Source organism: Abramis brama (assembly GCF_963993115.1).
Source record: "Abramis brama genome assembly, chromosome: 5".
Lineage (NCBI taxonomy): Eukaryota > Metazoa > Chordata > Actinopteri > Cypriniformes > Leuciscidae > Abramis > Abramis brama.
In genome coordinates this window covers 7175544-7201525 of record NC_139967.1, presented here as the reverse complement: position 1 = coordinate 7201525, position 25982 = coordinate 7175544, and positions in this window count along the sequence as shown.

Here is a 25982-nt window from a genome sequence, read left to right as displayed (position 1 = left end):
CTTTCTATGCCTGTTTTTCACTCCTCTCTTTCTGCATGTATAATACATTGCAAACAGGGCATTCGTCAACATAATTTGATAGCTGCCCTCTTTCACTTTGAAGGAGATGGATCCAGCTCTCTGATGAAGAAGGATAACAAGAAACCGTGAGGAAGAGGACATGCGCACGTGCATCGCTATGGGTGAGTCTGTATAATGTGGGTGCACCACATTGTTTTTCGAGGAAGCCCTGGAACATAAAAAGGCAGCGTGGATTTTCTCCTGCTGATCAGCAGTCAGAGGTTTGGAGTTAATTGGAGAGGATAGACACTCAGAATCAGCCGAGGCCAAAAATAAATGGTCTGACCACGTACTCCATTATTAAGCATCCTAATGGTGTCGCTTCATGATGCCTGAGGTGCAGATCACCTGTTTGGATACAGAATCATTTCATTTATTGAACATTTTTTAAATGTTTGATAAAATCGAATCTTTGCCAATCAGATTTCTTTTAATTAATCAACACATAACAAATAATAATTTTGTGCATACTCAGGGCTCAAGGGTGCTATAAAGCACAAGATGCAACCTTTTCAACTGTGACTATTTGTTTAAAATCTCAACCAACCTGACACAGCGACACTGTTTCAACCAATTGTGGGAGTTTTGGGTGGGACTTTCTGTTCGACCAACCAATGACAAATCAGTAGAGTGTTCAGGTAACCTAATATTTTATTTGGCAGATTAATTAATTGGCAGCTTTCTGCCAGTGCATTTTTTTCAGCGTTGTCATGATGTCATTTTCCTGTAGCTCAGGAATGATTAGTCCATGACATTTACGACTGAGTTTATTGGCCATGAAGTCTTGAGATGAATTACGAGTTTGTAAACTTCAATTATGATGCAGTGTTATTTTAGTATTATTTATACTATTATAGTATTTATTAATATTTTGAATTAGCCTCTATTTGTATATTGTCAGTTTTTACTTTAATTCTAGTTTTAGTAATAATATAATTTTATGTGCTTCTGTAATTTTTATTAGTTTTTTTAGTATTAGTTTAGTTTTAGTAGTTTTTCTCATTTTCATTTAAGCTTTTCATCTAATATTTGTATTTTATTTTATTTCACCTTTATTTCAATTACTAAAACATTTTTAATAGTTCTAGTGTCAAGTGTTTCGCTGCATAATTTCATATTTCTCGCTCTGTTTTTCATTCTTGACATTAATACGCTTTCTTAGTCTTAATGCAACATAAAAAAGACCAAAGTATGCACATTCTGTGTGTACAGTAATTGATGCCTTATCTGTATCTGTGCTACCAAAGAGAATGATGTGAAATATAGTTTGGTTGCACACAAGTAGTCTTTTCAAGCAAACGGCATCTCTATTTTTCATAAACAGTACACAAAATGTGTACAAACTGAGTTGCACATTCAACATCTTATTCTAAACAATACCAATTTGTTTTCACCTCTGTTCTTTAACTGACAAACACCCAATTCAGAAAGTTGGGGTTTAAAGTCACCATGAAACCAAAATTGACATCTCTTGTTTTCTTTGTGTTTTTTTTTATTGAATATTGCTGTGTTTATTATAAATTATTTATTCATGTACATAATTCTTTATAGAATATATCCCTTGTAATGCCCTCATAATCTTTAATCAAAATATCTTCCCCTCTGCAATGACATCTCTTCTCTGATGATGTGTTCACTGGCGTGAGGGCGGGACAACCTGTCACTCACGTGAGATCCACCAATAGAAAACCATACTTTATTTTTATTTTTTTTATTTTTTCAAAAAAGCCATTTCACTTGGCTATACATCACAATAGGAAAAAAAAGATGATCACTTCTGTTTCATGCCAACTTTGAAGAAAGTTTCAAGTTTCCCTATGGGCCAACCATGAACCACTCGGCACATTAATATGATCATTCTGACTTGACTAGAATGAATCCCCATGAGAAAAGGTTGTGAAAAGTCATGTGGCAGCTGAGAAACCACATCCAGAGCCATACATTTCCATTTTTATATTTTAGCTTTATAATGCCAATATATATATATATATATATATATATATATATATATTAGTGAGAGGTGATAAGCCAGTATAATTTTATAACTGTCTTGTTTTTTTTATAAAGGTCATGAAAATTGAGCTGAATTTCCTATGAGGGCTGTCTTTTTCCCCTCTTTTTTTTGTTTCGGTTTTTCTCCCATTCAGGGTTGTGATGAGTCTGTGCAGATGTAAAGAGACTGTATCAGTGGTGCACTTTCTCATTTTCACTTGCGGCTTAACGGAAATCCATCATAAAAGCGGCTCTACTGTTTTTATAACATCTTCATTGATTCGTCTCCCTCTCTCTCTCTCTCTCCATCTTTCTCTCTCTATCTGAGTACTTTGTGTGTCTTCCAAAAGCAGTGAACATCTGCTTTCTCTGTCAGTACACACACACCACCCCCTCACTGGCTGAGGGAATGATTCATATAGCCGAGCCCACACACACACGCACACACACACAGTCAGACCTCCACACAATGAAAAGGTGACAGCAGCAGAGCGCACTACCTCTGGCTCCCAACAGGGGGCACTCCTGTATTTCACCCGCTACAGACCACTGCAGAATCTGAATCATGAATGCCTGAAAAAACAAACAGCACGTTTGATACATCTAACACGAATCAAAGAAACACCTGGAGCTGCGACACATGTCAGCGGGATCATGCTTCGTATTAACCCACGCGCTTTGCTGACAGCCTTGATCCCCAACAAATACAAAATCTGTCAGATATTTATATAGTACATAGGCTTAAAGGTGCACTCAGTCATTTTTATTCGTAAATTAATTAATAGGGCTTTTGATGTGCTGACTCCAGTCACATCAGTAGCCTTATAAATGCTATTTTATTTGACACAGAGCAGGTCGCGGTCATGTTGAGATTACATTACCAGCTGAAAGCTACTCTGTTTATCACTGTACTAATCCTCCTATTATTAGATATGTTTACTCATAGAATAAATTAATAATGGATAACCACAAATAGAGCATTTATACAATGGCATCATCAGCATTGGGGAAGACGCCTTGATTTCGGTAAATCATGGGAGTTGTTGTCTTCACCTCTTCAGCCGGTGGAGAATACGAAGGGACTCGGGCAGAAATCATATTCATGGATGACCGGTAATGTATTAAAGATTTGTTAAAGGTACAATCTGTAATTTTTTCACCGCCAGAGGTTGCATTTCAAACCAATAACAAAGACGAAGCTTGATGATGCTATGAAGGAGAGTGGAACAATGGGAGATGTCGTTTTCACCATGCAGAGATGTGTGGAATTCACAAATCATATAAATTATATATCAGCTAATAAATTAGTTTTTGTATTAACTGAACGTTTGATCACACTATTTTATGTCATTGTAATGAATTAGTTGCCAGGAACGTGAAATGTAATGCTATATTAGCCTGTTACTGATATGTGACTATTTGTCAAATGATTTGGTGGCTTAATGCTGGGGGGCATTAGGTGGGCATGGCAACACGGCACGCTCCGAGTACCAGTGACTCCGACCTGCCGTCAGACCTTCAACCCGTGGACGAACCTCAGCTTTCTACGCGCCAGGGTACCCTTAGAACGAGTTTCCAGGCATGTTGTTGTCTCAACAGGTACCTCCACCACGGGCTGGGGTGCCATGTGCAATGGACAGGACCCCAGGCCTTTGGCATGTCAATTGCCTCGAGTTGCTGGCGGTACGTCTGGCTCTACACTGCTTCTGTGCATTGCTCAAAAACCACCACGTACTAGTGGTACTACAACTCGCCCGCCACCTCCTCCTATGGAGTCAGAAGCATCTGAGGTCTCTTCGAGCCATTTATATTCCGGAAGACCTGAACCATGCAGCCGACGAGCTCTCACAGTTTCAGCCTCTTCCTGGAGAATGGAGACTCCATCCCCAGTCGGTTCAGTTGATTTGGGAACAGTTCGGGGACGCACAGGTAGATCTGTTTGCCTCCCACGACTCTTCCCATTGCAGCCTGTTTTACTCCCTGACCGAGGGCATGCTCAGCACGGACGCACTGGCGTACAGCCAGTTTCCCCCAGTGAGCCTTCTTGCACAGACCCTGTGCAAGATCAGGGAGGACGAGGAGCAGGTCATTTTGGTTGCGCCTCATTGTGGGACCCATCACCTCGGACCTGGTTCTCCAAACTGGTTCTCCGAACTGGTACTCCTCGCGACAGCACCTCCCTGGCCAATCCCTCTGAGGAAGGACCTCCTTTCTCAGAGACAGGGCACCCTATGGCAACCTATGTATTGAAGTGGAACCTCTTCGTCACCTGGTGCTCTTCTCACCGAGAAGACCCCAGAAAATGCCCGATCAGTGTCGTGCTTTCCTTCCTGCAAGATGGGTTGGAGCGAAGGCTGTCTCCCTCCACCCTCAAAGTGTATATTGCCGCTATCGCCGCACATCACGACGCAGTTGAAGGTAAGTCCGTGGGGAAGCACGATCTGGTCATCAGGTTACTAGGCGGTACTAGGATCTGCTCAGGTGTCTTCGATTGCTCGCCATTCCACTCCTCGGACTGGATATGTGCAATATTCCCCTCAGGTTTGAGTTCCTCAAGCGCCGTTGACGTTGATGCCAGAGTGATGTCTCCGGCAGCTTTCGCGTTGGCTAGGTGCCTCCATGTGCATGGTTCTTGGGCGACCCCCACATGCGTATTCCACTGTAAGCCTCTCTGAGCATGTGTCTTTCCCTTGGCAAGCCACCTTGCCCCCCTGGGATTGAAACATTCCACCCTGCGGGTTTGACACCCTAGTGTTTCTCCATATGCAGCCCGCTCGTGGGTCATATGTTTATTGTGTAAGTACCCAACCCCCCCCCCCCCCCCCCCCCTTCGGGCAGGCACTAATTGCATATTTCCACTGAGATATGCTCCCCAGTGTACCTTGGTATTCCTGGGTTAAGTAGGAGTCCTTCGTCCGTGCTAGTCTCACGACATGGAGCTCAGACTTACGCAGGGCACTGGAAGACAGCCGAGGTGACGTGTTTAGACTGGGAATCCCATTCGTCGTCACTGACGTAACTCGTAGTGACCACGAAAGGGAACGTCTCGGTTACGTATGTAACCCTCGTTCCCTGAGTAGGGAACGGAGACGTTACGTCTCCCTGCCACTTCCGCTGTACCACTGGAATGCCTGAGTACGTCTCGGCTCCTCAGCGAGAAAACATAACTGCATGTTGCCAGCGTACTTCCTTATATACCCACGAGGTCGGGTGGAGTTACTCTATGCAAATTCCGCAGACCCATGGCATTTCCTTGCCATTGGCTCGTTTTCTAATTCTCGAAGGTGATAGGCTTTCTAAGCGAAACCCCATTCATCATCACTGACATAACGTCTCCGTTTCCTACTCAGGGAACGAGGGTTACATACGTTATCCGAGACGTTCTCACTTCTCCAACTAGATTAAATTCATACATTTTGGCTAGTCGCTGTGCTGATGGTTGAGAGCGAGTGTTGTATTGTTTCAGGTTGTGGTGAATCTTGTAAAATTACACTCATACCACAAAAATGAATTTTAAAACCCTTGTGTTTGAAACACAACAAGATGAAACAAATGCTTTGGTCAAGCACGGTACCTCATATATTTGTTCTGCACAAGGTAAGGTAGCACTAGCCACTTGTTATAGGAACTTCAGTTTTTAAAGCGCACACACAGTGGTTTTGAGAATCACATCTTGAGGTCTGTGTGTAATTGATGTTTTAGTACGAAATGGGAAAGTCTTCTTAAGTTGTGTTAACCACAAACTTTATTTCACTCACAAGTCCAAAACCACTACTCTAAAAACCCATTAGAAGTTCCTGAGGGAACCTATGGTCAACTAACCTTCCATGTCAGCCTACAAATTGACGTCACGTCTGAACAGCTCTATACACAGTGTAACATCCCGTCTGCATTGTGAGCAAATAACTAGAATGCTTTGGTTCTAATCAACAAAACTTTTTTCCACTGCAAATGTGTGATTATGCTACCGAAAGAGATAAAAGGTCATAGATCCTCTTCTTAATATCATTAATTCATCTTTGTCATTAGGATATGTACCAAAAACTTTTAAGCTGGCTATGATTAAACTGCTTGTTAAAAAAACACAACTTGATCATACAGAATTAGTCAATTACAGGCCGATCTCGAATCTACCTTTTCTGTCAAAGATGAAAAGGCGGTATCCTCACAACTATGTTCCTTTTTAGAAAGAAATTATATCTGTGAGGATTTTCAGTCAGGATTTAGACCGTACCATAGTGTGGCAGGATAAGTGATGTTGCCCTCTTATTGGCTCTGGTTAAGTGGGGCTTTGACAGACCAATGAGGTGGAGGTGGCCATCATATTTAAGGACCCTTATTTTGACGGGTGTACGGGTCCTTTGAGTCAGGGTTCTTCCCTTCCGGGCATTTTTTTGTTTCGGGTCTCTGTTTCTTTAAGGTATGTTGACACTCTCTCTCTCTGGCGGTGTAATGATGTGGGTTTCCTTAGTAATGTGCTCCATTTTATAGTTTACTTATAGAGGGGCTGGTGGGGATGGCATTGTAGCAAGTCGTGGCGGAGTTGCTTCAGGTATGTCTATTTTTTCATCTAAATCTTGATCGCTTGCGTTTTGGGTATTTATTATGTCACGTTCAGCAGTAACAGCATGTTAGCGGGAGCGTGTGGATGCTGGCCGGTAAACAGAGCCGCAGCACCTGTTGTGAGTAACCACGCAGCTTTGCGTTTGGTTCTACCTAAATCGTAAGTACGTCTCCCCCTCATTTACATTTGGGGTTTGGTGCATTTAGTTGACTTGTGCCTTTTTGTTGAAGGTAAATGGGGAATGGAACATCTTTATCTCTAAGCCCTAACTGAAGACGATACATGTGACACCGCTATATGTGACGCCGCTGCTGTTTTGCTTTAATATTTTTCTTGTATTAGTTTTGTTTGTTTTGCTTTTGACAATATATTTTTTTGTTGTTTGTTTTGCTTTCTGGCAACTTTGTTGTTTGTTCTGTTTTTGCCAACATTGTATTAGTTTTTGTTTGTGTTGTTTGGCAATATTGTCTTGTTTCATTCGTTTTGTTTTTGGTAATAATTTCTTTTGTGTTGTGTCCCTTTCTTCTTTCTCCAGGAGCCATTGAGGACTTGGTGTGGAACGGGGGAGGCTAGCTGCTTCATTCGATTTGTGTGCTACACCGTGTGCTGTGTGCGCTTCACTGTGTGCTGACGAAACTTCCTTATGGTGTGGGTGCATGGTGTCTGATTTGATGTGACTTGAGGTGGGTCTGGACGACCCCTGGAGTAGTAGCCGGCCTGCCCTGTTCCTGCTAAGCCTGGCTCGGGAGAAGTTTGTCATGCCCGGAGAGTCCTGAAAGCGAGAGAATTTTATTGATTTTATAATAAATTAAAAGTATTTTTGTACTGCCCCTTACGTCTCAAGTTCTCTGCCTTCTAAACGGTAACACTTACCTGTGTGTCCTTATTGGGGGTTATTTCCCTGGCGCCCCACCAGGGTGGCGTAGTCGGATAAAACTAGTAGTGATTTACTTTTCACTCGGCTCGAGTAATGCCACAATAGTACTGAGACTGCTCTCATTAGAGTTACAAATGATTTGCTCTTATCATCCGATCGTGGTTGTATCTCTTTATTAGTGTTACTCGATCTTAGTGCTGCATTTGATACTATTGACCACAACATTCTTTTAAATGGACTCAAAAATTATGTTGGCATTAGTGGAATTGCATTAACATGGTTTAAATCATACTTATCTGACCGTTATCAGTTTGTAGCAGTAAATTAAGAGATGTCTTATCGATCACAAGTTCAGTATGGTGTACCACAAGGCTCAGTACTAGGACCGTTGCTTTTCACTCTGTACATGCTACCCTTGGGAGATATCATTAGGAAGCATGGAATTAGTTTTCACTGTTATGCCGATGATACTCAGCTCTATATTTCTTCACGCCCTGACGAAACTTACAGATTCACTAAATTAATGGAATGTATAGGTAATATAAAAAAAATGGATGACTAGTAATTTCCTACTACTTAATTCTGAAAAAACAGAGATTCTAATTATTGGACAAAAGACTTCCTCACGTAATAATCTAGAATACTGTCTAGCACTTGATGGCTGCTCTGTCAAGTCTTCGTCGTCGGTTAGGAACCTGGGTGTGCTCTTTGATACCAATCTTTCATTTGAAAGTCACGTGTCTAGTATCTGTAAAACCACATTTTTCCATCTTAAAAATATATCTAAATTACGTCATATGCTCTCTTTGACAAATGCAGAACAATTAGTCCATGCGTTCATGACATCAAGGCTAGATTATTGTAATGCTATAATGGGTGGTTGCCCTGCACGCTTAATAAACAAACTACAGCTGGTCCAAAATGCAGCAGCTCGAGTTCTTACCAGAACCAGGAAGTATGAACATATCAGTCCGGTTCTGTCAACACTGCATTGGCTCCCTATTAAACATTGTATACATTTTAAAATATTGCTGATTACTTACAAAGCACTAAATGGTTTAGCTCCGCAGTACTTGAGCAAGCTCTTAACGCATTATAGTCCTTCACGTCTATTGCGATCTCAAAATTCTGGCCAGTTGATAATGCCTAGAATATCAAAATCAACTGCTGGTGGTAGATCCTTTTCCTATTTAGCACCAAAACTTTGGAACAGTCTTCCTAGCATTGTCCGGGAAGCAGACACACTCTGTCAGTTCAAAGCTAGACTAAAATCACATCTCTTTGACCTAGCATACACATAACACATTATAGACTTTTATAATTCAATGTTAGGCTGCATAGATTAGGTCAGCCAGAACCGGGAACACTTCCCATAAATCCTGATGTACTCGTTACATCATCGTTACATCAAGAAGAATGGCGTCTACGCTAATATTAGTCTCTCTGTTTATCCCGAGGTTTACCGCAGTCCGCCGGATCCAGGCTGTATCCAGATCTGATAAAGGACCTGCGTCTGGACGCGACGACAGCGCAGTCCTGAAATGTCAACTAGGCTCTTCCCTGTGAAGGCCTCCCTCCCCTCCCTTTACCTATCTACAGATAAAGCGTTGTCGGGATAATTCCGGTTCGCGTGGCTACGTGGAAGCGATAAAATTCTGTATTATTAATTTTAAGGCCAGACAAGCAGTATGTTGAGGGTTGATTTGTAGGGAAGGACTACACGCCTGCGCACAAATATTCAAACGCACATACCTATAGACTGAACTCGTAATATGCATGTGCACGCCCTCAGCGTTCTCACTGGTTTGCGTTTTTGAAGTTTGCGCAGAGAGAACTTAAGAGTTTTCTGTTAAAACGGTGTCGTGTTAGCGGCCCCTAAGTTAATAACTAATGATCGTTGCGACGGAAGTGAATCAATCAAACTAACTTTAGCTGGACAATAACTTTATTCTAGAGCTGCTATAAAGCCAAAACACTTTACTTTAATTTCCTATTATCAATGTAAAGCTGCTTTGGAACAATCTACATTGTTAAAAGCGCTATATAAATGAAGATGACTTGACTTGACTTGACTTGATTATAACAGGAACTTATAGTTAGACTTTTAGAAATGTCACTGTGAGGATGATGTGATGCATATTTACCTCACCTTAACTCTCTTTCCGTCTGTCAGACTGTCACTTTTTCTTTCTCCCTTTGAAGAGGGTGTTAATTCAGATGCAGATGTATTACGCAGGTGGGCTGAGTTTAGTTGTTTACAGGTGACAGCTGCACATATGATACCTCTCTCTGCCTGAATCTTAAGGCCCTGTTTACAGTTATTAAGATGCGTCTTTGTCAATCAGATCACAAGTAGACGAGGGAGACAAATTCCCATTTACTGGTGTTTTAATTTGTCTCTTTTGTCCACTTTCAACACTTCTTTCCTGATTTCTTCGAGGGGAGGGTCTATGGGTGGGTAAATGTATGGGCTTTTTCAGATCTATCGATCAAATGGACGTAATAAGCTCACATGATTCACATTATTTAAAACACAGAGAGCAGCGGCTTTCGTTTCTGCTCTGACAGCTGCAAGACCACGGCGAATGCTGTAAGTGTGTGTTAGAAATCAGGAATGGTGAGAGAACATTGTGCCTGGTAAGTTTAAAACCCGTCTGGCTAGCGCACTTCCCATAAGTTTTATGCATTAGTTTAGTAGGTGGAGAGTAGGGGTCTTTTTAATGGCTGTTCAAACACATTCAACCACATGAGCTTTTACACTACGAAAGCAGCTGGTTGAATGTGTTTTTGAATACCTCTGGAAGAGGTCAAAAGTGGACAAACTCAAAATGTTTTAGACCCTGTTTACACCTGTATTTAGCGTCGGCCACTTGTGATTCAATCGACCGAAACGCATCTTAATACCATGTGTAAACAGGTCCTCAGAGAACACTTCGAACCCACAATACACATAGGAAAGGACATTGACTCCACTTTATTCACAATTAAACTGTCCCAACAGTTTTTTTCTTGAGTTGTATGCATATCTCTATGTTGTAGTAACTTGGTTATCCCTATGAAGTCAGGTTAGTGAAAGTTTAAATGTTTATATCCAGGCTTAGCAATGTATCATGGCTTTAATGTTGTCCCGACCCAGGCATGTCAGGTATAAAATTCTCCTCTCCTCATGCCTTAATTAATGGTGTATAGTACTGTGTATAGTTACCATAATTTGCATCATATTATTTTTACCATACTTTTGTTTGATTCTGCACAAACTCTCCAGACCACCATAAACATGCAAAGGTGTGGAGCGAGACAAAAGGGGCTTTCTCCGGCTCAAAATTCGCACCTCATATTGGCTACTTTACCAAAGAGGGGTGTGACTGATAGAGGCTTAAAAGATCCCTGCTTAGAAACATCTTTGCTCGTTCTTTTTGAGATAGGGTTAGGGTTAATGTTAAAAACAGTGTTGTGTAAACACCCCCTGAGTCTATTGGGCAAGACACTGCACCAGAATAAGTGTTAATATACATTGTATTGAACGTGTAGCAGCAACATGGTTTTGAAAATATACTTAACAATTAAGTAACAATTTGACAATCTACTACATTAATTAAATTCAGATAAAGAATTCATGGTGGTTCCACTTGTATTTCTGAATACATTTTCATAACACATCTATACAGTATGTAATGGCCACATCTAAAACTCATGAATATATTTTAAGATTCCAAACCCATGAACTTTGGCATATCCAGGGACTTGTTGTTCTCTGCCATGGGTCATCTGACACACGATCCGGTCCTGCTGAATCATAAATGCACCGGAGATGCCAGAGTGATGCCAACTAAAGTTTACTGCTAAATGTAGCAGCGTGGCATATTTTTAGTCCATTTCACTGACCACAAGTACTGCAGCTGTAGTTTATTAATTTAACAGATACAACTTTGAACTTACTTTGATGCTATTACAGTTTCTGAAAAAGTGCATAGTCATAGCAGTAATTTGTGGTGCTTTATTACTGTACATATATACTATTATAGTATTTATTAAAATTATGATTTTGCTTTTATTTGTATAGTTTCAGTTTAAATTTTTGTTTAATCTTGTTATGTGCTTTTGCCGTTATTAGTTTTTGTTTATTTATTAATTAGGGTAACACTTTAGTTTAGGGTCCAATTCTCACTATGAAGTAGTTGCTAGGATATAGGCTGTTTAATATTTATAAATCACATATTAATGGATTATTCTAAATGATCATATTCTACATCCCTTAATCCTATAATAACTAAACTTAATAAACAGTAATTATGAGTTTATTGAGGCAAAAGTCTTAGTTAGTGAGAATTTGGACCCTAATCTAAAGTGACCATAATTTGTACAGATTTGATCAATTATGGATTTTAGTCTCTGTTTGTCTCGCTCCATCTCTGTCTTCCTCTGCAGATGTAGAGAACTGCTTTTGTATGCCTGACTTGCGGACTTTAGTTCGGCTGTCCTGATGGTAAAGTTCATCTGTGTCTCTGCTCTGAGTTGTCAGACCTCGGGTTGAAGTGCACCATATATCCCTAAGCTATGAAATGCTGGTCTGCCTGCACAACACAACTTTTCCATTCTGCGACTAAGCTTAGGATAGGAATCTGCAGGCAGTTTATGTAGCTCTTCAACTAGTCTTACTGTTCAATAAAATGTTTAACCAAGCTGGTTTGTTTTGTCGGATAGGTTCACTAGAGGAGAGACTTGAAATATTAATAATCTGTGCTCTCATGGTGTATCATAGAGCTGTAATGCTGTATATTGTCTTTCAAATTGGCCCGCTTGAAAAGCTGAATAAAACTAGTTAATCATTAATGTAGATGAGTAGATGTTTCTTTTCAAATGTGTGGTTCTGTTGTACATGCAACGTGTTCTTGAGGTACTATGTTAATAAATCCGGGATGTGATTTTCCCGTATTTATATGAAAAAAAAAAAAAATACAACTGGTCACATGCCTGTAAATGTCAATACTCAAGGTAAGGGTCCACTAGTGTTACCCTCAAATGCCTTTGCTTTTGAAATAAATGTGTAAGTGTTTCGGATGCTAAATATAAACATTTCAACCGTTTACAAACTGTTTCATCTGCATAGAAGTTGTTTTGAAGAAGACACATATGCTAATTCCGAGTTGCATTATGAATTACATTTTGAGAAATGATGATGCATGAAATCGAGCTTGTGAGATAATTTGTTGTTTACATACTTGTATACATGATTTGAGCCTAAATTTCCAGACAGTCATGTCCCACAGCAGCAGACTGATGCTTATTTCAGAAGATATCTTCGCATGTTATCTATGGAAGGCATTTTCTGCCAAATTTAAATAAATAAATAAAAATTATTAAAATGAAAATTAAAACCAGATTAACGATTTCATTACAGAAAACTGTATGCAAAAAATGTGACAAAATTGAGAATGAAATTAAATGATTTCATTTTCACAGCATTATCCCTGTCAAATTGAAAAATAAAATGCAATTGGTGATTTCACATTTCATTTTCACTACAGTCTCGAGGCAAGACTGCCAATATTAAAATGAAAAGCCAAACGTGAAAAAGATACTACAAATACAGTTTTTACAATGCTCTTTAGTAACGCTCACGCAATAATAGTGACACAATTCAAATACAAATGTAAATTTTCGTTTTCATTTTAATTCCTCTTTTATTTCACAGTTTTCATTTTCGTTTTCATTTTCAAAGACAACCTGCATGCAAATTCTAATGAGTGGGTGTGGCTTATTCTAGTAACGGCGCTAGAGATTGAAATTGTGTTACTAAGAAATTGTGTTACTAAGACTTCTGTACACCCAAATAGTTGAATTTCCAAAACAGCCTAATACATGAATGAACCTCATCGTCGATTATGGTCTAGTCTGAGTCTAACATCATAATTAGGTTATGATGTTAGACTCAGACTAGACCATAATCGACGATGAGGTTCATTCATGTATTAGGCTGTTTTGGAAATTCAACTATTTGGGTGTACAGAAGTCTTAGTAACACAATTTCTACAACAATTATAGCCAGACATTAATACCCGCTAGCTTTAACCGAGGACCTCGGCCAATGTTTCATATTCGCGTCGTGCCTAACAACGCCCTTCAGCCGTGACTTATTCAGATACAGCACTAGCCTAGAGTACCTTATTGCTTTTATAAAACGGTTACCACGCAATACAAATATTAATCCCGAAACATATGTATCTATGCAACTTTCATGAAGTAAAATGAATCACTAAAAGCCAATTCCTTCCACTGGAGAAAAAAAATAGTCCCTGACCATAAAGCAACAGAAGAAGTTACATTATTTCTCCATTAGATGGAGACAAAGACTGTCTTAATGAGTGAGTCAGTCAGTCAGTAGTCTCGCATAGCCAGACCTTCAGACTGACGGCTGAAGGTCTGGAATTCATAGCAGCTTTCTTTGGCCAAGGCCCGCCCATAAGGCCGTTTGACCGACATGTCAAACAACCAATTACAGTTCGTTTCGTTCAGCGTCACGTTTCGGGCGTGGAAATGTCCCCACAACAACAGACCGGCGTGCAACAAGTCAGTCAGGATAGAAAATCAAAGAAGGAGAAGAAAACAAGCAGTAAGTCATTGATCTGTTCGTGCACGTGTACTTTTGAGAATCCTACATTTAGCTGATCTTGATAAATGCTCATTGTCACTCATGTAAACACAACAGTTTTTCTTCCGCAATCACACGTCTGCGCTTTGTTTCCCGGCTGACCGAAAATAAACGCGACACTCGCGCCCCCCGGAAATCCGATAAAATTCAACCAATCAGATGACGACTTCGACATTCCTGAAGTGTTTCCAGTTAAGTGTACCATATGCATCAGACGTTTAGCCAACGTTCCGTGGGCGTGACGTCTGAGGCTGAGACTAGTCAGTCAGTAGAGAAGACTTTTGAAATGACTCAAACTTGTGATCACGGAGAAGAAAGACGCAACTGACATGACTATAGGCACGGACAACCCCTATTAACTGTTAAAAGTACAAGATATCACACCAGACATTCAAACGGATTTTTTATTATGAATATAGGACTGACCTGAAGGAAAATGCTATATCTAGCCTACTGTAAATGCAGGTACACTCGCTTTCTCGATCTCATCCAGAAGTTGTTACTGGAAATGAAAATCAGCATTGTGATTATTTTTGTACACAAACTTAAAATAACCAAAAGACACGTAACAGTTAAACACCGGACAGATACAGGCTAGTGCTGTATCTGATTAAGTCACGGCTGAAGGGCGTTGTTAGGCACGACGCGAATATGAAACATTGGCCGAGGTCCTCGGTTAAAGCTAGTGGGTATTAATGTCTGGCTATAATTGTTGTAGAAACTGTGTTACTAAGACCTTTGTACACCCAAATAGTTGAATTTCCAAAACAGCCTAATACATGAATGAACCTCATCATCGATTATGGTCTAGTCTGAGTCTAACATCATAACTAACATGGTCAGGCTGGTTGTTTCCATGTTCTAATGCTGCGGCAGCTTCCCGCAAAAGCTCACTAACAGATTTCGCCATATCTCGTCGTCTCGATTACAATATAATCACATTTAAATAATTTCGTTTCACACATTCAACTCATGCACACCGGGACGTCGACAACTTCGCTTTACAGAAGGCGTGTCTCTAGCGCCGTTACTAGAATAAGCCACACCCACTCATTAACATAGAATTTGCATGCAGGTTGTCTTTGAAAATGAAAACGAAAATGAAAACTGTGAAATAAAAGAGGAATTAAAATGAAAACGAAAATTTACATTTGTATTTGAATTGTGTCACTATTATTGCGTGAGCGTTACTAAAGAGCATTGTAAAAACTGTATTTGCAGTTTCTTTTTCACGTTTGGCTTTTCATTTTAATATTGGCAGTCTTGCCTCGAGACTGTAGTGAAAATGAAATGTGAAATCACCAATTGCATTTTATTTTTCAATTTGACAGGGATAATGCTGTGAAAATGAAATCATTTAATTTCATTCTCAATTTTGTCACATATTTTGCATACTGTTTTCTGTAATGAAATCGTTAATCTGGTTTTAATTTTCATTTTAATCATTTAATTTATTTATTTAAATTTGGCAGAAAATGCTTTCCATAGTTATCACGTGTTTGTGACCCAGAGTATGGAAGTAAATGTTAATATGACAATATTTTTCATTACAGTATTGTATGATGTCTCTCTGATTTTTTCATGCATTGCATGGCCAAATATAGCATGCAAACAGAGACATAATTGAACATGCACGTGTGCATGAAAAAAAGTGCAACGGAAATCACATGCAATGAAATGCATTTATAATGTGTATTTGTTAAATACACAGAATTTCTAATGAAAACTTCAACCAAATAATGTGGAAAGCCTCAGCTGGCGAAGACTTCCAATGATAACTAAGGCTTATGTAATTACAGAATTCTCTGAATCAAGGTCAAAGGATATCCAATGCTACCCAGAATGTGAGCAGAGTGATGTTTTGATGGTTTGGCAGAATGTCTATCCTGCTGAAAAGCCAAAGATTGGTTGTGTAACATAACCAGCAAGGCTTCCTTGGTCATTAGCAGTTTCATCAGCAAGACAATGCTGGTTGAAACAACTTTACTTGCTAGATTTTGCTGGTGAACAGCATGTTCACACTTCCACAATCTAGACCAACACCAAACTAGCATTAATGAATGTGAATTCATGCTGTTTTAGTTAAGCAGGGCAAAAGCGTCTGAGCTGCTGGAGTGTGTTAATATTGAAGACGGTCCATGTTGAAGCTCTCTTTAACATATCCCACAAGCCCTTTGTGACCTCTCCCGCTGAATACGGCATGAGAAAAAGGCCAGTCGGATGACTGCTCAGGGACAGCAGAATAGCGATGGCCTCTCTTCGATCAGCACGTCATTGATGAATTGACAAAAACGCCTCAGGTGTCTGACAGTGGACAGCTGATCAATGCTGAGAATATGTGATGGACAAATGGAAAAGTACAGTAGCAGCTAATAACTGTCGCACAGGAGATCTAACTGTAGTGATCCAGCCCCATGCCATCAAGAGCATGTCAATTAATGTCAATAGCATGATATTTTTGATGGAAAGATGGAGGTATGTGTGTTGACTTATTTAGTTATTCCCACCAGCCACCCTGTGATTGAGTAACAGAATCATTAAAGTCTTGACTCTTGAGAGAACGCAGAATTTAAAAGCTTAAATAATTTTTCCGTTTAATTTATACTTTTGTTTGTTAAGGATGCATTAAAATGATCAAAAGTGGCAGTAAATACTTTACATTTGTTACTATGTATATATATATATATATATATATATATATATATATATACAGTATATATATATATATATATTCTATTTATCTTGTTTGTTAAGGATGCATTAAATTGATCAAAAGTGGCAGTAAATACTTTACATTTTTACTATATATATATATATATATATATATATATATATATATATATATATATATATATATATATATATATATACAGTGCAATGCATAAGTGAATACACCCATGCTAAAGTTGACTAAAAAGAGGAATAAAAAATCATATTTTGGAAATTGAACTTAATGCCTTAATTTAAAAAATTAGGAAAAATCACTTTGTGAATGAATAATGTATCGTAAATAAATAAATGTTCTTCCTTAAAATACATGGTGCATAAGTGTTAAATTCCCATAGAGGCAGGCAGATTTTTATTTTTAAGTATTTTTTTGTATTTTTTTTTAGGATACTATGCATCCTGATAAAGTTCCCTTGGCCTTTGGAATTAAAATAGCCCCACATCATCACATAGCCTTCACCATACCTAGAGATTGGCATGGGGTACTTTCCATAAGATCATCTCTCAATGCAAATCAAACTAGCTTTTAGGCTAACTGAAATAAAATCATGCCAATCTCTAGGTATGGTGAAGGCTATGTGATGATGTGGGGCTATTTTAATTCCAAAGGCCAAGGGAACTTTATCAGGATGCATAGTATCCTAAAAAAAAAAAAAAAAAAATACTTAAAAAAAAAATCTGCCTGCCTCTATGGGAATTTAACATAGGGGTGTACTCACTTATGCACCATGTATTTTAAGGAAGAACATTTATTTATTTACGATACATTATTCATTCACAAAGAAAATTGGTGTCCTAAAAGGTTGGATTTTTCCTAATTTTTTAAATTAAGGCATTAAGTTCAATTTCCAAAATATGATTTTTTATTCCTCTTTTTAGTCAACTTTAGCATGGGTGTATTCACTTATGCATTGCACTGTATATATATATATATATATATTCTATTTATCAAGGAATCTTGAAAAATTGGATCATGGTTTCCACAAAAATATGAATTAATGTGAGTTATGAGATAGCAAATTTGCTATTGTGAGAAATAAAGTTACAATTACTTTTTAGGTTATAAGTTAATTGTTTATTAATTCTGATGCAGAAGTGCGCTTCCATAAAAAGTAGAAGCTGAACAACATGTTTCAGAGTACTAATATTCATTTGGATAGGGTGATTATGCACTAAATAAAGCTCTGATATATGGGAATGTGTAAGATGCAGTCAGTTGGAAATAAAGCAGGAAAGTAGCTATTTGGTTTTCCAGAAGTCCGTTGTTGCAACATTTTCTCACCTTTTGGTTGCATAATCCCCTATGAAAAAGTTGAATTTGCAGCATTCTCTCTAGTGTATAGACACCTTTAAATTGTTGCCATCTATGTTTCTTTTTTACAGCTGCAAGACACCAAAACATTGCTACTTTTATCATGATGTCAACCAATGAGTTCAGGGAATTTGGAGCGTCTCTATTCTTTTCACACAAGTAAATGAGACTATGGGATTCACGCCAAATTGCATTGTTCCTCTTACAATATTATTGTATGACTTGCTTAAAGTCCCCCTGTAGTCAATCATTTTATTCCTTAAAACTCGTTTTTGATCACCAAAATGACATGAAAAAAAATTATTCATGCCTTAAAGCTTCCTGAAATCAAAATGTACATTTTTTTTAGCCTTTAGTATGAATATGTTAGCCTTAAGGTTATGAATAAGCTGGTGTGTTCCAAAACAATGACAAAATTTCGGAGATTTAAGCATTCAAAACGTACAGTCCCTCACTTCCGCTAAAATGGATCACAGATTTTTATGACATCACCGCGGACTTCAGCGTCTCATCACAACTTCTGTCCAATCAAATGCTCTCTAGAATCTAAAGCGTCCCGCCCCCTATGCTATAAATACCACCTGGCCAAAGCGACCGTTGACACGTCATGGAACAATATGGGTTGGAGATGTGAGATCGGTTGCTCAAACGCTGTAATCTTATTCCGTTTTCCAACTGTACGTTAGTTAAGAATGAAATGGCTAGAATTTATTCACACCTCTACTATTGAATCCAACATATCATCAGCGCTCGGATTCGCTTCCATGGGGCTGTCAAGTATGATGTGCAGTCTGTAAGGTAAACTAAACGCTATTGGCTATTTGAAAAGGGGGAGGAGCCATTCAATATGTCCCGCCTTAGCTTCCTGTTTCAGTGGAAATTACGTCAACGCATCATACAAAGCTGCGTGTTCCAGGGCACTTCAGTGGGCCTTTAAAATAGCTTGAATGTAACTCTACAGCCTTGCTTCATTTAGTATACACCTACTCATGAATTTGAAATTAGCCCCGCCTCCACTCACTCGCACCAGCTCAGAGATCCACTCTGCCAGCTTTACTGTAGTAAACGCTGCACAATGGCAAGTGGAAATACTGGTTTAATTCAGCCATATATGTTTGAACAAAGAAGTGGAAGAGTGAATATTACAGGCTCGTATACAAGTCGATGCATCATAAAGATAATGCGTTTTATGTAGGCCTATCACTCTCTTCAACGTCGGACACATAACTGTAATTATTATGATTAGCATTTGGCTTGACTACCTTATCACACAGCTAAAATTTTGTTGCTTTTTGTTACACACACCATGTTCATATTCACCATCTCAGCATCCTTAGAAACGCTTTGAACATCATAGAACGTTAGTGGAGAAAGGCATATAGTTCACAATAACATCGTAATATTGATCATATACATAATTCACCCGTTATATTACTAAATGTACCTGATGTACCTTTCATATCAACAGAAAATATACCGGGATAACCTGGCTTCTCTTGAAACTCCCCTTCTTCGCAGCAGTTAATGATATGCTAAAGCTCGCCGGCACATTGACGTGATTGGTTACAAGGTCATTTGTGATGTAAGAAACACCGTCGATTTCAAGCGGTGTCTTTTTTCACTGCACTTTTAAAGAAAAAATACTCAGCAATGGTGTTGACTAATTAATTTGCACATGGTTTGTCTTAAAGCATATTAAAAATGCCACATAGACATATAAACAACATTAAAAACTTGATTTTCTCCATGAGGGGTCTTTAAGTGCACATGCAATCATTCACTCACTCATATGCAGTTTATATTTGGGTGTTTTTGGACGGCTCTGTGTTATAAGTGGGCACTTCCGTGTGGTCGGTTTGGCAGCGCTTAAACCGTGTTCCCCAAACCTACGCTGTTTAGTTTTACTGTTAAACACAAGCATTTTGCAAAGTATGTGCAGACACTTCTGAGGGCCTGAATCCTGAGGGTGGGCGGAACTTTGTGTTTCAGGACGTTTCTCTCTCTTCCCTTCCTCTCCGAACAGGAGGAGCGATGAGTGAACAGACAGAATTAGAGAAAATCTCTGAGAGTGTCAACAAAGTCTCTGCCAATGCTGTGAAATATGATTACGAACTCAAAGTTATTGATGGGAGTAAGAACACACACATGCTGTTTACTGGAGGAGGAGAGATGCTTCGGATTGCTGGCAGTAAAACTTTATAAAACAGAGGAGAGTTATTCAGCCATGTGATCGTATGTGTGGGCTCCCTTTTTTTTGATTCCTGAAAGAAACTTCCCCACACACACACACACACACACACACACACACACACACACACACACACACACACACACACACACACACACACACACACACACACACACACACACACACACACACACACACACACACACACACACACACACACACACACACACACAAAAGAGAGACAGCTGGCATAATAGAGCACATAATTCCATCTGTTAGCATGCTCAACAGTGAAGTTGAGAGCGATTTGGCAACTGGAAACATTTGAATTCTTGAAAGAGATATGTAAACATACGCTGGCAGGGTGTTTGTTCCCCTCTATTCCTGTCGTTTTGCATGGTTGCATTGCTAAAATTATCTCTGTTAGGACACACCAGCAGTTGGAGGTGTAAAAGTGATGTGAATAAATGTTGGAGTGTGAATTTATTTACATGTGCTAAAATCAGGTGGTGTTAAACACATGCGCACACACTGAAAGTAGATGGAGGAACAGATGCTGCACGCAGAAACGAATCATAAAAAAAAAATGAATGCCCTTTTCATCAATCTAATTTCCTCACTGCTGTATTTTGACAAAAGCTGAATTAGCTGTACTTTTCTTTTTATGCTTCCATTACTTGACAGTGCTAAAAAACAACTATCATCATTTACAAAAAGCCCAGACCTACGGTGGCCCAGTAGTTCACAACACAACAAAATTTAAAAAGCAGACATAAGTTCACAACACAACAAAATTAAGCCACAACACAACGAAATGAATCCACAACACAACGGAAAATGTACAACAGAACTACCAATACAATCAAGCTTTGGATTTGGAACATGTCTGTTTTTGAATGTTAAAAGTAATTTTAATTAATACAAATTATACATTTTAACAACTTGAAGGAATTGGCGGACGTTCCCTTAGGGATCTTGCGCTGTGGTATCGCGTCAAAGTGTTCTAGAGTATAAATCAGGGCTGCCAACTTTTGAGTTTAGCTTGGAGTGAGATTTTTTTTTGGGGGGTGGGGGGTGGGGTGGGGGGGGTAGGTATGTAAAAACAAATATTGCATCTCAATAAGTGTAATTGTGATTGTCAAAACATTTGGTAACTAAATATAATTTTATGAAGTTTAGTGACAACATGTTACAATGTTTACATTGTACAATGACTGGTAGGATACAGTTTGTATTATTGCTTGACAAAAATTTCAAGATTTCAATTCCATTCTTGTGATTTGATTCCGATTTTGATTCAATATTGACTAATTTGGATACATGTTTATTTTAAATTTTATTTAAAAAAATAATCTCACCTAATGCTGTAAACATAGAGGGCCCAATCTGCTGGTATTATTAAAGGTTAAAAATAACAAATTAAATTAAATATAATGCAGTTTTTGTTATAATAACAATTTTATTATTAATGACATAAGTAAAAATATAATAAATATGTAATATAGTGCTCAGCAAAATCTCCTCTCTAGCTATTTTTTCTATTCAATTAACATGCTATGGTCATTAAATGGCTTTCTTGAGGTAAATGTAACGTTATGTGACATAATTGTTCTCCTGCTGTTATACTGACCTCTTTCCGTGGTTGAAAAACACTAATTGGTCGATATTATGTATACTTTCGGTAAGTTGTACTGCATCTTTAAATAAAAAAGTAACAGATGATCGGTTCACGTGCACTTGAACTGAGGCACTCAGCGATCTGTCACGTCACATTTACAAGCGCCAAACGTATTCTTGTCTGAATTTCGTAATAAAATTGACGGAATGTAAGAGCTGAGAATTAGCTTAATATTAAAAGTACCTCTTTGCTCCGCAATTTTTCTGTGCGTGAGAAAATGGATGTGTGGCGTGAGAGCGTGTGAAAAGTGTCAATTGCGTGAGAGTTGGCAGCCCTGTATAAATGCAGCTATAATGCATGATTCTGAATGAATAAATGTCGATATACAATGGTTACAATACATACTGTTAAAACTAATCATGGTGTTGATATATTTTTTTAGATTGCTGACTCTATAGAACAGTAGCATGGAAAACTAACTTTTTCGTGCTCCGAGAGCCCTCTAGTGGTCGGGAGAATTTCCGTTGTGTTGTGGATTCATTTCGTCGTGTTGTGAACTTATGTTTGCTTTTTAAATTTCGTTGTGTTGTGCACTACTGGGCCACCATACAGACCACATTGATGTAAATACAATGTATTTTTACATCAGTGATGAGTGGTATTTGCCTCTGAAAAGGGTCTTTAAGATTTTCTTTTTTGTGAAAGAAATTATTTTTACTCAGTAAGGATGCATTCAACCGATCAAAAGTGTCAGTAAATACATTTATAATGTTGCAAAATATATCTTATTTTAAATAAATGATGTTATTTTGAACTCTACTCATCAAAGAATCATAAAAATTGGTTATTAGTTAAAGTTATGATTTTCCACAAAAATATTAAGCAGCACAACTGTTTTCAATATTGATAAAAAGAAATGTTTCTTGAGCAGAAAATCATTATATTAAAATGATATCTAAAAGATCGTGTGACACTGAAGACTGGAGTAATGATGCTGAAAATTCAGATCTGCTTCACTGGAATGAATCGTATTTTAAAATTTATATAAAAAACAAACTGATTATTAATATTTCACATTTAACAAATGCAGCCTTGGTGAGCAAGAGACTTTCAAAGTTTAAAAAAATTCAAGCAGTCTTTGTTCAGTTGCTTAATGTTTCTTTGCTCTTTTTATGGTGTTTACTTGTCTTTTAAAAATCAAGTATGTTTACTTAACTGAAAAATGTTTGAAGGCTACATGATTTTTTTTTACTCACAATTACTTTGCATTAATTTTTCACTTTTTAAATAATAATAAAAAAAAGTGTAAGGTAGCAAGTTAGTTTTTGTTGTGGTATTGAAATGGGTATCAAGAATATCGGCTGCTGATAATTTGGCACCATGACAAAACTACTTGGTTATGAGTAATAGTACTAGTGATGTTTGCCTTCGCAAACACCACTAATAATCTGCCTGTGAAAATGTGAAAGCCCAAAGTGCTGGCACAAACTCCCCGTTCAATTTGTCTGGCAAAGGAAATGCTGTGACAACACTTCATTTGAAATTGTGTTCCGATATGCTTTGGACCAAAAAGAAATCTATTTGTGTTCCCCCATGTTAAGACGGTATAACAAGATCCTTTGATATTTCTAATCATGTTTTGGTGCATCTCCTGTCATATCTTCTGTCATATCATCTAATATAACTGTGAGAAAACAACAAACACTGACAGTAATATTAGCATGTACTGTTTGCGCTTCATGTGTCAGAATGAGCCCATGATAATCTATAGTTCACATGTAATGCAAATGTAAAACATGTAGGCAGAAGAGAAAATGCTTTTTTGTCTGAAATTGATTAGATTGAGTCATTTTCCTTGAATAGCATCTGATTAGTTTGATATTTGCATGAATGTTGCATCAATACAGTATACTTCAGTGTTTAGTGGCACAAATCTCATGTTTTTATTGTGCAAAAACTTGAAGAAAATTTGATATGTTTGATAAAGATTGCCTGTATGAAAAGTAGCTAGTTTTAAACGCATCAAATGTCTTTTTATGGTCTCGGCACATCAGATAATGATCGGACGATTTTACCACCACAGAGGATCAGAGAAAATTAAGGTTCAGGAAATTGACCATATGTCCTGGTTGTGATCGGACAGTCATGCGCAGAAACAGGAGGAAACCGGTAAGTAATATAATTTCATTTTCTCATGTTTATTGCTTGTGCGATGTGTGTGTACATAGCTACATACCGTATTTTCCGGACTATAAGTCACACTTTTTTTCATAGTTTGGCTGGTCCTGCGACTTATATTCAGGTGCGACTTATATATCAAAATTAATTCAGACTGAGATGAACCAAGAGAAAACATTACCGTCTACAGCCGCGAGAGGGCACTCTAGTTGGCGGAGTTATTCAGAAGCGGCACCATATGAAGAACATTCAATGGATTCAGTGATGTGGAATGAGATCGCAGGAGCTTGGTGAACTTGTTTACTGGTAACTTGCTTGTTGGACTCCCTGGCTTATGTTAATTTAGCCTATTCAGCCTCCCAGGTATATGTTCTTTATGCTATTGTGTAGCTGAATAACTGTTAATGTGTTGCGTTAACATACCGGACACCTACTCAGCCTGTTGTTCTGTGTGCTACTGTGTAGTTAAATAACTTGCCTTTCCAGATTAAATGTCTGTTCTTGGTCTTGGATTTTGTGAAATAAATTTCTAAATAAATGCGACTTATACTCCAGTGCGACTTATATATGTTTTTTTCCTCTTCATGACGCATTTTTTGACTGATGCGACTTATACTCCGGAGCGACTTATAGTCCGGAAAATACGGTAGTCAATAGCTACAGACCTCCAAACTTCATGTGGCCTTCAGATTAGCTAAAGAACAGTGCGTAGAGAGCTTCATGGAATGGGTTTTCATGGCAGAGCAGCTGCATCCAAGCCTTACATCACCAAGTGCAATGCAAAGCGTGGGATGCAGTGATGTAAAGCACACCGCCACTGGACTCTAGAGCAGTGGAGACGTGTTCTCTGGAGTGACGAATCACGCTTCTCTGTCTGGCAATCAGATGGACGAGTCTGGGTTTGGTGGTTTCCAGGAGAACGGTACTTGCCTGACTGCATTGTGCCAAGCGTAAAGTGTTTTTCAGGGGTTGGGCTTGGCCCCTTAGTTCCAGTGTAAGGAACTCTTAATGCTTCAGCATACCAAGACATTTTGGACAATTTCATGCTCCCAGCTTTGTGGGAACAGTTTGGGGATGGCCCCTTCCTGACTGCGTACCAGTGCACAAAGCAAGGCCCATAAAGACATGGATGAGCAAGTTTGGTGTGGAGGAACTTGACTGGCCTGCACAGAGTCCTGACCTTAACCCGATTGAACACCTTTGGGATGAATTAGAGCAGAGACTGCGAGCCAGGCCTTCTCATCCAACATCAGTGCCTGATCACACAAATGCACTTCTAGAAGAATGGTCAAAAATTCCCATCAACACACTCCTAAACCTTGTGGAAAGCCTTCTCAGAAGAGTTGAAGCTGTTATAGCTGCAAAGGGTGGACCAACTCCATATTAAACCCTACGGATTAAGAATGGGATGTCATTAAAGTTCATGTGCATGTAAAGGCAGACGTCCCAAAACTTTTGGCAATATAGTGTGTGTATATATATATATATATATATATATATATATATATATATATATATATATTGTAAGAATGCACTGTTTAATTTTTATGTTCTTTTTCATGTTGCAGCAATTTTTTTGCAATGTGCATATTATCAGTGTGGATAATATTGACACTTGACACTTCATGTCAAAAGGTTGCATTATCTAAACTTATCACAGTAAATATGCTGCATATGAACAACATGAGCGTCCTGCAGTTTTGGGTTTCCCTAAGCAAGCTCCTTTATGCTGTGCACCACCCCAGTCGCAGCAGTTCAGCACCGGGGCTAAATTTCACACACCTGGGTTTCTCTAACTAAAAAAAGAGGGTTAG